Raw genomic sequence first — 19,014 nt, 5'->3', positions numbered from 1 at the left:
CCAACCGACCAATTAATTAACCTGACAATAGAGCAGCCAACAAGCTAATTGGCTAACCCAACACCAGATTGTCTGGCCAATGATAAAACTACCAAATTAACGACTTACTGACAAGCTAACAAACCGATTGCTAGACGTCACGAATCAATAATGCCGAATATGCACAGCAGATATGAAATGAGATGCTGAAGGCCTTGCAAACGCGAACGAATAGACAGCCAACATGTCTATTCAGACCTTATTACAGTGTCGTCGGCAGCCGAAAAACGAGTTTAGAATACAATCTGTCAAAGCAAAGTTATAGGCTGACACTATGTCAAGGATACATTTTTGTTGCCCCTATTTTATTACTTGCGGGGGTTGCGGGTAGGTGGGGGACTAATCATGCGGCAGTCAATTCTTGAAAGAATCATTGCGTTTCCTCATTATAGCCGTGAACAAAAGAGAGCCGAATACAATCAGAGTCGGCGTGAGATTTAAAAGCAGCGCACAAGAGCTCATGTAAATGTCCTCTTGTGTTAATCCAATTTGGCAATCACGGCCAGACCTTTGTAATGACTCGCGACGACGATTTAAGACTGGCAAGTGGCTCCTTCTGGCTTCTGTATGGAAAAACTTTCCAGCGTGCCCGACTTTCATTTCCTGCAGGAAGGGAAGGCGACGAGATGAGCTGAGGGCAGGTGCGGTTTCCTGTCGGAGAGGTGGCGACGGTGTTGAAATATTCACAAGGAGCAGAGATGACAAGCATCTTCCCGCCTTAAAAAAAAAATTCAGCTTTAAAGTCACTTGTTGTTTGGTAAACAACATGTAGCCTCCCCGCTTGTTGCTGTACTCTCACGAGAACGGACCCAGCATACCTCGTATAGCACCTTTGTACAATCCATTATGGAAAAATGTGTACACAATATATATAACTGACTAAAGTTGCAACTAACCAACCAATTTATCAACCAACAAGAAACTGCAACTAAATGACTAACCACCTAATTGACTGACCCAACCAACTAACAGACTAACTCACACGCAATATAATTAACAAACTAACCAGCCAAAAATCTAAACAACAACAAACTACAACTAACCGACAAACCAAACAAAAATAACCAACGATTCAACTGATTGACTGATAATTAACCGATCTATAATTAAACCAACTAACCGATATAACGCAATAACTGACTGGCTGAACAACTTAAGTCGAGTTTATTATTATTGTTTATTAACCAACCCAGCAACGTACTGACCAATCGACAAACAGCCTAACTGCCTGACTAATAAACCATCTAACTATTTGACAAACCTGCTAACTAACAGATCAACTGAAAGTGAAAGACCAGCTGAATGACTGACCAAGATTAAGCTGATTAACAAATCAACTAAGTGAATTACTAACAGACCGACCAAGTAACTGACCAGTTAATTAACCAACCAACCAACCAACCAATTAACTAACAAACCAAGACTACCTATCAGCATTTTGTTCTGCTTTTACAATGCAAGACTGACCTTCCTGCGGGTAAAGATGAGCAGAAGTATGATTCGCTATTGATGTTAAAATATTCACCAGTGGCAAAAACAAGTCGAACTGTTGTGGTGCTTTAAAGTGACTTCTGAGTTGGCAGACAACATAGGCTCCCTGTTTGTAGTTGCTCTCTCGCTTCTGTGCCTTGAGTGTACAGCGCAGTGGGACAAAGGCACTGCGACAAAGCAAAGCATCTCAAAAGGTTTGTACCTTTTTAAAAGCCACCAAAAATTGCGACTTAGCCTGTTTACTAGCACCTGAAAAACAGCTCTAGAATTAAAGCGCTTATAGCTTGGACTATTGTAAAAGGGTTTTTACAGGTCAAGCTAATGAAGACACCTTAACTGGCCGACCATGTCAATGACCAACCGAGCAACCTGCTGACTTACAGCCCATTCGAGCAGTGTTTCTGCCCGCCATGTATTTGGCCAACAAACGATACTATGTGTGCCATTTGCTCCTCTTCGTGTCAGCGAATGTTTTCCATCCCCAAGCATTATCCTCGAAACCTAAAAATAATCCAAAGAAACAGTTTCTATATTTCTTCTTTCCACTCTTATTTTCTCCTCTCTCATCTCCCGAACAAGCCACTGAAGCGGAAACGCCGGCCCATTGTTAGCATGCCGTGCGAGATGCACTACCAAGGCACCTCCTTCCCCTGTCATCGGCGACTCCCATCTTGGAAACCTTTTGGCTCATGCTGATAAAATATTTAAGATCTCCCGTGATTAAAGTGCATCCAGCTCACCTTGGCGGCAAAGTCCATTAACCCCAGCGGAATCGATGCCATCGATTCTACCGATAGAGGCAAGGCGAGAGAGGTGTGGAGGGGTCAAAGTACAAGGTGCGGCAGCTGGAGGAGGGACAGTGTGCTTTTGAGGTGGCATGAAAAATGAATGGCGCATCGGTAAGGAGCACACAGTGATTTGCATGAAGCATGGCAACACAAAAAATACAAAATGGCTGCCAGGTACAAAGTATCGGAACACAGCATTCGGACTTTTCGGACAATGGCCAGAAATCGGTGGCCTCTGCAATGTGGAGTCCCTCAGAGTTGAGTACTTAGCCCCTTTCAAACCCTTTTCACCCTACAATCAGCTGAGCACATCGAGAGAGAAATTAGACGAGGCTTTACGCTAGCAACTAGCCACTTAGCGACATTTCGCGCAAAAAATTTGATTGGTCTCTCCTGCGACTCCATTCGAGTCCATCTCCTTGCGCAGTTTCACAACAGGGAGCACAAAGTCGAGCTATACCGTAGGCTAGCTATGTTAGCAACTTGTGCTAGCCGCACTTTAATCAAGCTTGAGCTGTACACAAGCACAGAAAATCATCATCTCCAGTAAGAGCTCGGGGCCTCGTAATTGTCTGCTAAGCAACGACGACGTGCCGACCCGAAGCCTTTGAAGATAAAGCGAAGCCATTAAGCTTTACACCGCCGCACCAAATCATTATCAGCTAAATCCCAGCGACAAGGCTAATGGCAGAGGGAAAATGAGTAGTAGATAAGGATGGAGAGCTAATGATAATTATTTTTTCACTCCCAACAACCCGGGAAAAGAATACCAAATGGACGACAAGGAGATGCTTGTAGAAGTAAATCCCTCAAGGGAGAAAAAAAAAAAAAGGTATGTAAGACTAATTTTGATTCCCCACGGAAAAAGCATAGCGGAATTGCCTTAATAGATGTTACAGACTATGATCGCAACTTGAGGAAATCTTCAAGTTGGGGTGCTTTACAGCAAGTCATCAAACTTTGCCGCCATGCTGCATCTACACTGAGCAATTAAAGTTTTAAAACGAATTCAATCTCTAAAACGAGGCAATTTTGATGGGTTCCTAGAAACGGCCATAACGAGCCTGAAAACATTCCGCAGGGCAAGTTGTCAGGTTCCCAAATTTGAGACCTTCCGATTGAAATGTTCACCCTTCTATACTTGTATAATATTAAAGATTGGAGACTCATATTAAATATAGGAGGCTTTTTACATAATTGTATTGCACTGAAAATGACCAGGATCTTTTTGTTTCTTGCATTTCAGCGCAAACCTCTGGCATCAAAACATCTTTTTATCACCACTGGAGCGGCACAAGCACATTAATGCTAATCCAGACCATCCGTGATAACATTCAAGGGATCACAAAGAGCTTTAACACGATCCATTCCATCAGAATTCTTGTTTCATTCTTCTGACATGGGATCCGCGGGCAACGCTAGACCGTGTTTCGGTGCGGGAATCCAGATGCTATCGTCATGACGACTGTGAGGTTAAGTCCCTGAATCCGTCACCAGCCTCATTAAGAAATCGGTCATTCAGTTATTGAATCTGATCAATAAAAGCTACTAAGAGGACGTGCGCTGTACAAGCTAATAGAAATCCGGATGTAAAAGTAAACATGAAACCATTTTAAATAAGGAGCGATCGACGTGAATGCTCCGAGGCACCGGCTTAGCGTTCGTTAAGAATGGCTGGCTCCTCAGAAAACAAGCCACACAAACCAGCATGCAATTACCGTTCGAGTGAGACAAATTCATGATCTGAGGCGCTTGTGGTCATAACAGATGAAGTGGGGCTCACCTAAGGGGAAATAAAAAAAGAAAAGAAAGATAGTGGAGGCGGGGTTACGGCACAGCCATGATGGCTGCTTGTGGAATTTCTGAATGGATAAAAGTCATTTCCCCAGAAATAAAATACACGCTTAGCCATGTGGAGTCCCTCAGGGCTGAGTACTTAGCCCCTTGCCATGTTCATGGCATTGTATAAAAAAATTAGCCTGCTTGTCAAAGGTGAGTAGTTTCGTTTTTTGAAAAAAGGATTACCGCATTTTTTCATGAGGTGTTCATAAATTTGTTGAAATGATGATTGTGGGCAATTTGTCTGCAGAACTAAATCGCCCTGAACATTCATTTAATATTTTTTCTAACTATATAATCCTCTGATGATGGGCATCTGCCATCTCTCAATGCCTAAAAGCACTCGTAACGCCGAAGATGAAATGTATTTGGGCTCGTGTGGGCCTAATAGGGATCGTAAATGGAAGGCCGGTAGTGAAAATGACTGGAGAATGACGCAGCCGACGAGTCATTTTCGCCTGATTGAAGAACGCGCCTTTGACGTCGCGCCCTGCACTTTATCATCTTATGCATGCGCAAATTGCTTACGAGAGGAAAAAGGGTAAGCTCGATAAAGTAGACACCCCGAAAATTTAGACCCCCACCAACGTCCATCCCCCTCATCATCAAATCAAACAACTTTAAAAAAAAGCACCAATCCTCAATGGCCATTTTTTTTCTCCCCCAACTCTGATTTAGTCCAGGAAACAGCGGGAGCTGTTAGAATCCCATTTCACACTATTAATTATTCACAAAGTCATGTTTAATGTTGTAAATATGCACTTAAGTCCACACACTCTACAGCACTGTTTAAAATAGTAAACAAGATCATGCTTCAAAAGCAAAGCGGCTTTAATGAAGACAATGTGTCTCGCGTATTTATTATCAGAGTGGGTGAGGAAAAAGAAACAAACCAAAAAAAATAGTACCATTACCTTTCTAGACATTCTTCCCCGAGGTCCAGAATTGATTTTATATCACCGCCGACACGTCGCCCAGACTAATTTTACTCCGGGATTTAGTGCGTGCTACACTATGGCTCAAATAAATGCTATTTAATCAATAGGGAGGTATAGTGCCATCGTAAAAAACGTGAAGGTTCTTCAAACGCGCCGGGAACTCTAAATCATGTTTTTTTTTGCAGAGTTCTTTTTATTGTAGCATGGGTAGGATTTTCTATTGAGTAGTCTGGAGCGCTTAGAGAGCACCAAAAAGGCTCCATTAAGAGCTTGTTTCCGTTTTGACGGCGTAACGTTCTTGTGATAATGGAGTGACGGGCTAAAGTTTAAATAAAAAAAGTACAAGCAGGCTTCTTTTCGTTTTGCTACTTAACTGCAGGAACTCTGACACTTGCTTCAATGTGTACTTGCTAAAACTCCAAGCAAAGATCAATTGACACTTTGAGTATCTGTTTACTTGGAGAGTGCAGCCGCCGCCGCCGCCACCGCAGAAGGACAAGCGGTGATGAATGGCCGCGCTGGACTTTTCAAAACGAGGATTCCGACATGACAATCCATCACTTGGCCTGTTGTCAAGTTAAAACAGGCGCGCCGTTTAACCCGGCTGGCGTCCGCCCCAGCCTACAGATTTTCTCGATAAGAGCGTCGCGATGTAGACCTTAGAGAATATTGAACGGCGGCAACGCAGTTAAACATCCACGAGGTCAACTTTCAAAGCGATATCATGCCACAAAGTAACGTAAATAAATATTCGTCGTTGTCAATTTGTGCGCTGAAAACTCACCGCGGTCATTCATGTCAAAACGGCTGGCGACAAAATCGAGTAGAGCCCCAAAGTGAAAATGTCCACATTGGGCCCAATTAGCAACTTTACCTCCATGGTAACTTGCTACTAAGGTCTCAGGTGTGAATGGGGAGCAGATGCGTGGAATTTGCTGTTATTGCTCTTATATTGCTCACTGGAGGTCCTATAAGCTATCTCAGGGGTGTGATCACTTTTGTTGCAAGCAGTTAAGACATGAATGGCTACGTCTTCTGAGGGGACGGGAAATATACGAGCTCTACGCTGACGACCTTACACTAGCAAAGTGTCGGTTCCTCTGTGTTTTGCGATGAAAAGACAAAATCGAATCGTTACAAACACCTTTGATTCACTGCTTACCCACGTTAATCTATGTTGCTAACCAAAACAGCAGTCTCGCTGTGACCCGGACTGCTGTTTTGGCTAGCAACATAGATCAACGTGGGTAAGCAGTGAATTTCCTTGCCCATCTTCTTCCATGTGTGACTCTTTTTCAGCACAGTCACGTTAACGCATGCCAAACACGATTAGACATACATGTAACGGACTGAATGATTTGTTGTTACGGGAATTTTGCAATGCTTAATTCCAAAAAGCCCGCTTTGACGATATTTGCGAAATAAAGCCTGCGCTCAAGTATAAAGCGCCACCTCTGCAGCACAACAGACTCGTTTAAAGCAAGCAGCTGCTCGTTCGGCAAACCAAACAATGAAAGCACACTCGAGTGCCGAGAGGAACGCGCTTGATAAAAGCAGCGCTTGGTGACGCCACAGACTCCATCAACCCGACGTGCCGGAGCAATCTTGTTTCAAGTCCAACAACTCTCGCTCGGTATAGCAATGTTGTTTCAAGACCTTTCACAGATGCCTCGAGTGCTCTCACCGCAATCGCTTCGCGTGGGTTGTCAATAAAACTCTCACAAGAATGACTTCGGATTTTCCAAGCAGAATCAAACAAAAACAACAAATAATGTACTCGGTTGTGTTTCGCCATAGTTGACGAGAGGGCCCAACTATTTGCGCGCAAGCAATAAATAAAAAAGGTCAGCTATTGTGCAGTCATAGAAATTCAACTCGATTTTGAAGAACTTACTAGATATGCCAGAGGTCCATTCACGCTGAATAGATGGCGTGTGTATTCATAGCCTGGATATTTACCGTAGAGGCTTCTTTTATACACACACACACACACGTGCTGTGTGTATAGTGCGCACACGCAAAAAGTAGGACTATTTTCACTGGCTTGATGTACGACTGCTGCAGCGACTGAAGGGAATTATTTTTAATGGAAAACTTTGTCGACGGAAAGTATGCGGAAAGAAAAGAGCGGGGAGGGAGGCCCCTTACCTGCAGCAGGAGACATTTTTGCTTTCTGAGCCAGAGGAAACGAGGAAAACGACATTACATGGCCAAGTGGATGTTAGGTAGACTCGCTTAGAGCTCACTTGGGGTTCTCGAAAAACAAATGTGTGAAGAGAGGAACACCAGCTCCCTCTTGTGGTTGGTGAGAGAATCCCTGAATTAAAAGTTTCGAAATGTTCTTGACGATGTGGAGTGCACTATTTTGATTAATATTGTGTCATATGAATTATGTAGCAAAATTCAACTATTTTTACCGATGTCAAGGGGCGGCCATTTTGCCACTTGCTGTCGACTGAAAATGACATCACAGGTAACGACCAATCACAGCGGAGTTTTTCAAATTCTTAACAATCCATTAACTAAAGCTAACTTGTTCCTGCAAAATGTTCATGTTTCACACATCTTCCTGAATTTGACATAGAAAACGCCCAAGCACTTTTAATATTTGATTCGCTGTCATTGCATGCAGAGCAGCTGATGAGATTTCTAACAGCGGCTGACCTAATGTTGACAGTGTTATCGCACGGGAACGACTTGTGCAGTTTGCACAGAAAGTGACAACGCCACAGGACTTCCTCTTTGGCTTTCGCTCGCGCGTTTGCTCGGCAAACAGCAATTTAATTGGGGGGAAAGTCATTTTCCAGCTGCTGCGCATTTGACTCCAGACACGCGTGTACGAGAATGCTAAATAATTCAAAAGTCCAAAAGGATCAACCTCGGTGGTCTCGAGACTCGATCCGGAGCCTTTAACAGACCCGACAATAAGACGTGTGTTGGGAGACCTCATCGATCTCGAAAGTTGCGGGAAGACGGATTGAGCAAATTGCGGAGACGCGGCAGGGCGGGGGGCGTGTAATATCGAGCGGGGGCGGGGGGGCAACTCACTCGGCTTTCTCTCAATTAGGCAAGGGATGCCTTGAGTGCTCAAAAGTACAAGCCAGTTCACTGCAAGGGATGAGTAAGTCAATTGGCTTTTTCTTGTCATCGGCGCCAAAACTTCATGTGTGATGATAACCATACAACTGTGATTTTAAATTATATTTTTTTTTTAAATAGTATACACATAAAAATGACTCTTACCATTTTGTTGTTTTTGATTACCGTATTTTCCGCACTATAAGGCGCACCGGATTATAAGGCGCACCTTCAATGAATGGCCCATTTTAAAACTTTATCCATATATAAGGACTATAAGGCGCACCATTAATGCATCATGTCCGATTTTTAATCCAAATCAAATCATTCTCCATTTTATCTTTTTTACTTCAGACACAACAAATTACTTTATAATCACAAAATAATGATCCATAGTCTTTTTGATTCATGATTCATAGTCTTCAGCGGGCCACTTATGATTGATTTCATGACACAATGCTTCGGGCCAGTTTAATTTTGTTTTAGTCCATATATACGGCTTGTTTTTTCATCTGCCATGTGGCACTTTGGGATTCCCCCGAATGTAAAGTGCGTTATAAATATAATTTATTATTATTATTATTATTATTATTATTATTATTATTATTATTATTATTATTATAAGGCGCACCGGACTATAAGGCGCACTGTCGGCTTTTGAGAAATTTTTAGGTATTTAGGTGCGCCTTATAGTCCGGAAAATACGGTATATAAAAATCCAACTACATTGTGATGTTGATTTGAATTCATGAGTTTGAAAATATTCCAACTATTGTTATTTTTACATGAATATGTTCAAAACCCGTGTTCTCCACTTCAGTAACTGTTTGACTTTCAGGGTTGTGTTGTACTCTGCATCTGATGACAAATGCACATCCAGAGAGAAGATACAGTACGTACCCGTCCAATGCGGGACTCATTAGAACGCCGGCAGATTGGTCATTAAGCGGTTGCATCGTGGCTGTCTGCAGTGCACGCCGCTGGAGGAGATAAACAAGAAGACATTGATGGAGGAGGGGACATAACAACTAGAAAGGACACCAAAGTGTAGAGTGGGGGGGGGGGGGGGGGGGGGGGGGGAGCCACTATTCTGATATAAAGTGTCATTTTTACTCAAAACAAAAATAAAAAAAATATATGCTGCTCATCAATGATAAAGCCAGTGCTGACATTGCCCTTCCAAATCTACTACTCACCATTTTTTTCTAAGATCCATTTTGGGCTTCAAGGTTTGAGAAAATGTAGTATTTATCATGGTGACGTTTCTTTGTGCTGTTTCTAGGAACAAATATGTTAGTGTACCAAGAAAACATTTCTAAATATAAAAAACTGGACCGCCGGTATTTTCATTTAAGACCTTGCAAATGTTTTTATTGGTTTTATTAAGCTTTTGGATTTGGACTAATTGATCCCTTTTCTTTGGTTACGCTCGGAAATTCTGTGCGGTCTTGAAGCAGAATATAAAAGGAATGGAAGCTTTTTTTTTTTCTTTTTGACTTTCCTGCATTCATTTCCTGTGAAAATAACTGCTACATGAGCCACAGCATGGTGATAGAATCAGGATGAAGTAACGGGCAAAGGCAGAACACAACACATACAGTCAGTGCGACCCTGCCACCCTCGTTCGAGTTCCTGATATCGCAGCAATCAAGCACCTCGCTGGATGAGTCTCGGTCGCACTCGTGAAAACATTTTTATTCTCTCTGGAAAAAAAATAAACTTCAGGGATCACTCGGGCATTGTGCAGAAATCAATAGGAAACTTGTGACGGAACCCTTGACTCGGTCAATAAAAAAAATGTCCACTTTCTCCTTTGTGGAGTCAGCAAAAATAAATTACTTTAATTACAATTGTGTAGGACATGCAAATCATTGACATTTTAATGGGGAATTAGCGCCCCCTTGTGGCGCCTATGTGGAAGGTATCTTGTGTAGTTTAGAATCTAAACCATTTGATCTACGTTTTCTAAACTTTAGATTTTTCAAAAGCAGAGTCAACTCGAGCCATCTCATTCCTAACCACGATGAGTAAACTAATAATCACCTTTATGTCAAACGTCACAGAAAATAAAAGAAGAATCCATCACTTTGACTTACCTTTCAATCGCGTCGTATGTCTGTGACCGACATTTTTTTCTCTTTTCCAGACCCATAGAAAATGAGTTGACTCGTCAAAGTTCTTGTTTGTTTTCTTGTTTCTAAACAAGAAGGTAAAAGACTTATAAAATAAATATTAAATATTTGTCTATTTTCGCACATGTCCTGAGTGTTGTTAGTCACCTAAACGTTGAACAGAGGTCGAGATGTACCGAAGTCAATTCCTTGTTTGGCACGCTCAAACATGGCCGATAAAAATTCTTGAATCTTGAATTCTTGAATCTTGACTTTACCAAAAACCTCACCAGCCAGTGGACCACCGTTGAACTCAGGTTTGTGAAAACACCGTCATTGTGAAACGGAAAGAAAGTTCTTCTGCTTCCTCAACAGCTTCTGCATGTCATTAGAATTCCCGCTTCAGTCTCTACTCAACCAATCAGAGGATAGAAAAATCAAACGTCACTTTGACCTGGTAACGAGGTACTGTTTAGTAAATCTGGCATCTGATTGGTTCACTTAAGCTAGCTCTCTTTTTAGCTAGATAGCAAGCTGGTATATATAACCGCATATAACGGTATGCATGTGTGTGCGTGCGACCCAAAATAATTATAATAATATATAATATATAATATATAATATATAATATATAATATATAATATATAATAATAAAATAACTCAAATAAAAATATTAAAATGTGTAACTTTCTATAATCCAATTTTCCAAAGTCTCATGTTCTTTTAGTACCTATAGAAAACTACTTTTTATTTCTAATTTTAATTGTCTTCATCTCTGGTGTTTTTAAAATGTCCACCATTCTTTTGCCTTGATATGTTGTTTTGTTGTAACTAGGTGACACACTGATAGTCGTACTATTGTGACCCACAACTACACGGGAGATTTATACTCCATCCGTTAAAGCCCAACCTGATCTTTATTTTTGTGTGTGTGCGTGTGATTTTGTTTTCTCCATTCGTGTGTAAAAGAGTTATGACCCAGCTGTCCTGTGTGGAAATAATAATGAATAAGTGCATAGTGAAATCTGATGCATGAGTTGCACACCACCGAATCCATCATCCCTCCTTAATAGATTGTATTTCCAATTTGCTTTCACGCCAGTCTCACTGAGAAACACCTTGCCACTTATTTTGGAAGCAGGCCATACTAAAAGGCAATCTTTTCAACTATCATTTCTTTTAAATCCTGTGAAATGACGATTTCCCCCAAAATACCATTTTCAATGCTCAATTAGTTTTCGATTATTTTCTCACAAGATTGCATCTGTTAGGATTATGACTTTTTCTCTAAATATTATTACGGCCAATAACAATTTTTTTTTAACCACTTTTCTTTGTTGGATTAGAAAGATTTGATATCATACAAACCCCCAATGCTTGCGCTTGTGTTTATTTATAAATAGCAATTCCAATTTAGCTTCCGCTGTGATTTAAAAACAAAGGGGAAGCTCATTAAAAGTACACAGGGCCTCTCTCATTAGTGGCCATTGCATAAGCAAATATTTGTCACGTTAACGCACATTCACTGCTCTTGATTAATTTTACGTCAAAACACTGAGCGTGGAGAGTGGAGTTGATACATACCGTGCGAAGAATGCTATAAAAAATAAAAACAAGTATTAATAGTAATTATTTCACTTCAGACTAAATCGCTGATACCATTTGAATCCAGAGAAATTGCAGTTATTGACTTACTCCTGAGAAGGGGGAAAGAAAAAAAACGCAACTGACTGAACTGAAAGCACTTCATGGAAAATGTTAGCACTTTACCACATTTGAAATAGCAGCAACGGAAATGGGGCGGATGTGAACTTTGATTTACACGGTCAAATTGACTTTTTGAGTGGTTTTTGGTCAAAATTATTGTAATCTGACATAGTCTTCACCTTCTCTCCGCAAAAAAAAAAAAAAGAAAAGTGGAGGAAAAGTCCAAAGGTTACTTGGAGCTCACTTCCGTGTGCCTCTGAAAATCTAACCTCCATACTTTGATCTTTTTAGGAATATTTTATTTCAACCAACAATAATCAAACCCTTTCCTTTGCTTTCCCTTTTGTCCAAAAATGCTAAATGCTAAAAAGGCAACTTTCTGCAGAGTCAGGTTGCGTCCACCCAATTTGGACATGTTAAGACCGCCGTAGGAGTTAAAAAGAAGAATAAAAAGTTCGACAGGCAATGCAGCGAAACTGCAGCAGACAGTCTTGCGTCGAATTCCCCTATGGAAAACCGAGCGGAACATCCTAGATCAGCCCCAGGCTGCTGTGGGAGACAAGAGGCTCAGTGGCGGGACTACAAAAAAATAGGTCTGGTGAAGAATCTGGTAGGCCTCCAGTGCTCAACTATAATTAATACTCAACGGGAAGACGAGAACAAGGAGTGGCTGGGTAAAGACTAAGTGTGATGGCAGATTTGGAAAAACAAAATCCGAAGGTCGGTGACAACTGGTCAATAGAGGGCACTAGAGTGCACTGATTGGCTAAATTAGACAGTACGCCCAATTACGGTACGCCAGGTGAGGAAGAACAAATTATATCGTAGTTGCCAACCGGACAGCCAAGTGATATCCGCCATATTGGCTGTGGTCTACAAATTACCGTATTTTCCGCACTATAAGGCGCACCTAAAAACCTCCAATTTTCTCAAAAGCCGACAGTGCGCCTTATAATCAGGTGCGCCTTATATATGGACCAATATTGAGCCACTACAGCAGACGTATCCAAAGTCCGGCCCCCGGGCCAAATGTATATATCTTATATATGGACCAATATTGAGCCACTACAGCAGGCGTATCCAAAGTCCGGCCCCCGGGCCAAATGTATATATCTTATGTCTGGACAAAATTTTAAAATGGGCCATTCATTGAAGGTGCGCCTTATAATCCATTGCGCCTTATATATGGACAAAGTTCTAAAATGGGCCATTCATTGAAGGTGCGCCTTATAGTGCGGAAAATACGGTAACCTTACAATTGGCAAATCATCTCAAATTGAGTTTGAACGATGTAATACAATCAAAAGCAATGTTTTGGTATGACTCCAATGAGTTGTGGTGTGATGATACCATCACCAAGGAGCAAGTAGGGCACAACAAATATGGCTGCTGCTTCGTCAATGTTGATCAAACTTGCAAAGGGCGTCATTCAAGACTATTGACTCGAAGCAGCAATACGGTAGCATCAAATATATGGAGCAAAGTAAATCCTGTTTGGAGGCTAGTAATAATAATTGGGTCCCCCATGTATTTCTTGTGCCAAGTCTGTACTCTCACCAAACTTGCTTAATGAATTTACCTTGACTTGAGTCAAAGTTACAAAAGCAGTACCCGTCGAAGGACACCTAATTTGTCCAATTTCTACGACGGACCCTTTGCCCGAGAGATCTTGGCGATACACACACTCGCATACGTGAGCCCCCATGGAGGTCAGAGGATACCTCCGTTCCCTTAATTGCGACTACGAGGCTGCACTGCAAAAAAGTCGGTGTCTGTCTGGCAAAGCGGCATCTTAGGTGTCTCGGCCACTTTTGCTAATAAAACAACAATTGTGATGTTACGGTTAAATGCGGCACATGGGGAATCTTCGTCACGTTAACCCTCGGACCGTGTTGGAATTTCATCCTATCTGCTGCAGCCCAGGTTGAAGGCGCCAAATATCTCACTGTAGGTACAATGTCGTTTTCCTTGAGTTAGCCCAAGATAAAGCATCAGCTCCCTTCGCCCGCTTCCATCCCCCGCTATCTCCTCAGCCTTATTCCCTGGCCTGTGCTCTAAATCAAACACGGCGGCTTTTTTTATTAATAGCCTGTCAGCTGAGTTAACATTTGTTTCATGTGTATTCATCTGAGCAGCTTTTACAAATAGCCCGCCGCTTGTGAACCCGCTCTTGAAATATTGGCTGGGTTTCTTTTTTTTTTTCTTTCCCTCCTCTCCTCATGAATTTCAATGACAGAGGGAATATACCATATGTTTATGTGTGGATGAGTGTCTGCAGAGATGCTGCTCTCTGCCTCAGGCTAGGGGGAGGAAAAATAAAATAAAATAAAAAGACCCTTATTTAAAGAGCTCAAAAAGAAGCACAGCACAATATTGTTTGTTAACAGAGAGACAGAGAAAGGGAGCTCAAACATTATATTGAGCTATATTTGAATATCATATTGTTTATTACATCATAGTATATTAACAAACTAACACAAAAACCTATACAAACTAAAATAAGAAATCATTGAAAAATAATAATAATAATGAAAACTAACTGTATAACTGAATTTATAAAGCAAGCCAATTTTTTTTGTGAAATAAATAAATAAATAAATAAATAAATAAATAAATAAATAAAGGGTCAAATAGGTCACATATTGAAAAGCGAGTGGTTGCCCAGAGTGGCCACTTCCAGAGAGAGAAACTCAGAGCACTGACAAATAAGAACAGAGGACACAATCTATTTCTATCAGATAAAAAAAAGTAGCCTGATGACAAATGTGCACACTGGCAGAAACAAAAGGAAAGAGGTTGATTTTTTTTAAGAGGATGTCGGAACGGGAAATAAAAGTGACAAACTTTTGCAAGTTCCCCTTTTCGAAGACAAACACGGCAATGAAATGCATTGTAGATCCAATCAGCGATAGGACTGCACTTCCAATTCTTCTATCTTACATATGATTATTAAACTTTAAACATCTGGAATTTTTATACATAAACACTCAAAGTCAATGTTGACTTATAATATGAGAATTGTCGCGCTACGATAGGTATATGATTAAGTGTAAATAGGTTTTTCCTGGAAGGTCATCATTTTACAAGAACTTTTTTTTTTTAAATCAGAGAAAGTTGTATTTTTCCAGGAAATTAGATTATACTTAAGCCAATAATCAAATTGCATCTGAATTTATTTTCTTGACAACTTTAGTCTCACAATAAAATGACTTTTTGAGAAACGGTATATTTAGCATGGGTCTTCACGCGCTTTTCAGGAAGTTGCAGCATAACAACAACAACTTATTCGAGACATATACAGTCGAGTCCCGCAACAACAAACTAATTGGAAAAATGGAAATACTATTGACTGTGCTGCATACCATCCCGCGCAAACACAACAGCAAGAAGCTGGTGAGGATCGACTCCCTGGTGTGTGTGTGCTATTTTTAACAACACCTGGATGTTTATGAATGAGCACGGTTGCGGTTTGGCCTCATAAACCATGAGAACATGCGTATTCATGAGGATTTGTACTTTGTCGACTCGGGGGATGGTGTAAGTGTCCCCGTTATGGTGCCATGTTTGCATTTACATTTTTGCAGAACAGTTTGGCAAAGATTCCCGGGACAAATGATGAAAGATAATCGTTGTGTTGTGTCAGACAAATTGTCCTGCAGTACCCTTGTCCGCCTTAGTGGCGCTATTTAGCAGCCAAGACGGGATATTGTGACTACAACCGAAAAAAACGGGGTTTTAACACCTTTGTTATTGTCATTTTCTTATAATTTAGTTTGAATTCTTAAAAAACGGGATTGCCACCATATTTCCACGGTATTTCGATCTTTTCACGCAGCGATTCGAAGATTCGTTATCCATCGCGGCCTTTAACACAGAACCCAGTAACACGCAATGGAGCGTCGAAAGCCAAATCTTCAGCCAAACCTTCAGCCACCTCGCAAAGAAACTAAAAGGCGGGGCTGAGGCGACGGCGCGGCACATCCATCTCACGGCGAGCAGGTTTTATCTCAGCGCCAACGAGCACTTTCTCACTTTGATGGCCGCTTGGACGCGTTACGCTGGCGGAGCGAAGGCCCTAAATCTGCCGCTAATAGACAAGCGCTCGCCGCTCGCTCGCCTCCAATGGACTCGGTTGCGTGTACGACTTTCACTTTAGCGCCGTAAACTTAAACGTTGTGTTATGATATACATTTATGACCGAAGGCTTATGCAATCTTTATGGTAGGAAAGGTATCAAACTCAAGGCCCGCGGGCCAAATCCGGCACTCTACTTGGAACACCATTTGATAATCAGCTTTTCGTTAAAACCTCGCAGCCAGTTCATTTCAGTTCAGTTCCTCTTGAGGCGAGCAGCGACCGTGTTCCATTTTGTAAATGATGCTTTGTCATTGACTTTTTCCAACGCTGGCCTGAAGCGCAGCTGGATGCACACTCTTGTAAAATAAAAGCCACAGCACGGCACAGAGTGGCCCCCGGTCGCCTTAACGAGCAGTGCAGCGCTTACGTGATGACGATCGCATTCGCGGTCTGCTAACGAGTAAACGTGACTGAATGAGGTCATACTTTGAATTTTTTTTTCCTGACGGGGCATTTGATTTTATGTCAGCGTGAGAGATGCCAAACAAGAATCATGGCAGAGAAAATTCATCAATAACCAATGTTGTTTAGGTCATAAAAAATAGATCATTTATTTAAAGTATTTTCAAATGCTATAAGATGGAAAGTTTGCACAAATCTGCAAACACATTTCGCAAGACCCACGCGGTCACCCCGTCTCTAAAATAAGCCACATAATATTAAAGTGGCAATTATACAACTTAAATAGAAGTCGCGCATTGGTGACTACGGACACTATTACCTAGCGAGAAAAATCGAAGGCTTTTCCAACAAGCTCACTCTCTGGAAAGTTTTTTTTTCTTTTTTTTTTTTTTAATCAATAGGCGTTAAATGAATCTCCCAGACGTCCCATAGGTGTTTTTTCCCCCTCCATTTTAAAATTTGAGAGCAGGGCAGACAAGTTTGTCTTCATTAAAGTGGTACGGTTCCAAATGCCAACGCCGCAGCTGAAGAAACGCTACGGGAAGCTCATTAAAGTGCTTTAACAGAACACTTTGGCGGGGTTATCGCCAGGGATATCATTTGAAAGTAAATATCACATTTGGCTGCTGATTGCATATTTGACAAAAAAAAAAAAAAAGGTGAGCCTGGGGCAAAGGGGCTAACTGCTGTTTTTGCTCTCAAACGGTTTTAGTTGAATAAACACGTATTTGGACATTGTTGTAATATTGTTTGGATCCGTTTCAGTCCTCTGACTGCTAAAAAATAATATTAATTTAAAAAGCTTTTCCTCATAATAAGTTTTGTCTCAAAAGTGTTACTTTGATTATGAATTCTTCATTAAAAAATAATCCTGGAGGAATTTCTAATTGTAAACCGGCTACCTATTGTTTTCCACTTTGCAAAGACGACCAACGAGTCGAGCACGACCACTTTCAAGCCGGTGCGGTAAATGAACAAAAAGGCAGGTAAAGCCGAGTTCAAATCACGGGCAAACGTAAACATTGGCGGGATTAAAAAAAAGTCAAGTCATCTAGCTGGTGCCAACTGCTTAGCATCGTCAAGAGATGTGACTCATGATGCTAAGTCAAGTTGAAATCCTGGAAGTGGTTCTTTCCAGGAGAGCAGATGACTTGAGTCCCTCATGGAACACGTAACAAAAATATATAATTGTAGCAATAACCTGAATTGTAATATAGCGTGAAAGATGAGTCGATGATGAAAATAGTTGCTCTCCACCGAGCAGCTCATAAAAAGAGAAACCGGAACCATTCTTTATGACGGGTCGTTAGCTGAGCATTAATTAGTATTAGTTCTGGTCTGGTTCCAAGTGTCCTCGGCAGAGGACGCATCAATTGGCCACGGCGCAACGCAGCCCAATTAGGCCATGCAGGGCAAATGGGCCTCTGGAGGGACCTTTGTTCTCGGCGCCGGCGTCGTGGTCTCCATTAACGCGTCGTGCATTAAAACAAGACAAGCCAAATGCTGCTGACTGGTTATCAGAGCTCTTCATCAAGCAGTAGGAGGAGTTTGTTTTAAAACTAATCATCAATCTTTGCTGGTGATGTCGCGAGAGGTGTCAAAATTGATCGATTAATCGACCACAAATGGATTATCAAATTTTCTCATCTGGTGTTTGAAAAATCGAGTAATCATATAGAGCTTTTTTTTTTTTTTGAACTAAACTTAGTCCAAATCTTCTCATTTCAGACTCCCAAAGTAACAATTATCAGATTTGCAAGGTTATTAATAAATAAGATAAAATAAACTGAGATGATGGAACAACTTTATGCTCATTCTGTTGAAGATTTTTTTTTTTTTTAAAGTCTGATGTTCACAAATGCCCCCCAAAGCCCCCCCCCCCCCAAAAAAAAAAACAACAACAGTGGACACTTTCTAATCTCGCATTTCTTTGTTACTTCGTATCCTTCCTGGAGCCGTCATTTTTTATTCTTTTTTCTTGGCAAGGTCCCCACAAAGCAAACGTGATTAACGCAGATGTCTCCGTCACTTTAGCAACATAGAGCAGATTGGACTATGATGTCCCGCGGTTCCCCTGCGGATCGCTCAAATGGAATTGCTAAACATTTGGCGTCACTTTGTGAGATGAGAGCGTGACAGCTTAGCATATGGCTGCTTTTTCATCCGTTATCTGTCTTTATTTATATTTACATGCTGTTTTCATGGGACTTCATTGTCAACGGAAGAAGCGTTGTAATTGGGTGCATCGTTGCAAAAAAACTGAAGATGGTGGACATTATCGCCACCTGCAGGTCACAAGTGTTATGGCATTTTGAAATCATTTCAAATTATTTTGGCATCATTTTTTATTCCTTTTTAAAGCCTAATTTTCGCCGCTCTTTTGCAAATTTAAGGTCAACACATCGACGTAAATGGCATTAGACTGCAGTTTTATTATTGGCTGCAGTCTGGCATTAAATTATAATGAGCACGGTCGAGCCTGC

General features: G+C 41.2%; 1 protein-coding gene across 2 annotated transcripts in view; it reads right to left on the bottom strand.

Annotated features, from left to right (window-relative positions):
• inpp4b (inositol polyphosphate-4-phosphatase type II B) overlaps positions 1-10,651 on the bottom strand; it is a 108,095-nt gene extending 97,444 nt beyond the window's left edge. Inside the window, exons 1-4 of one of the 2 annotated variants that reach the window (XM_061275175.1) lie at positions 10,453-10,651; positions 10,270-10,370; positions 9,370-9,876; positions 9,074-9,153 (exon numbers count right to left, since the gene is read on the bottom strand). The gene's annotated coding sequence lies outside the window, so the exon portion shown is untranslated. The remainder of the gene's footprint in view (positions 1-9,073; positions 9,154-9,369; positions 9,877-10,269; positions 10,371-10,452) is intronic. The other variant, XM_061275176.1, reaches the window with a different exon arrangement.
• Positions 10,652-19,014: the final 8,363 nt, after the last annotated feature.

Source organism: Syngnathus typhle, linkage group LG3 (genome assembly GCF_033458585.1).
Source record: "Syngnathus typhle isolate RoL2023-S1 ecotype Sweden linkage group LG3, RoL_Styp_1.0, whole genome shotgun sequence".
In the NCBI taxonomy this organism is placed as follows: Eukaryota; Metazoa; Chordata; class Actinopteri; order Syngnathiformes; family Syngnathidae; genus Syngnathus; species Syngnathus typhle.
Note: the sequence above shows the minus strand (reverse complement) of the source record. Positions and strands in the feature narration are given on the sequence as shown.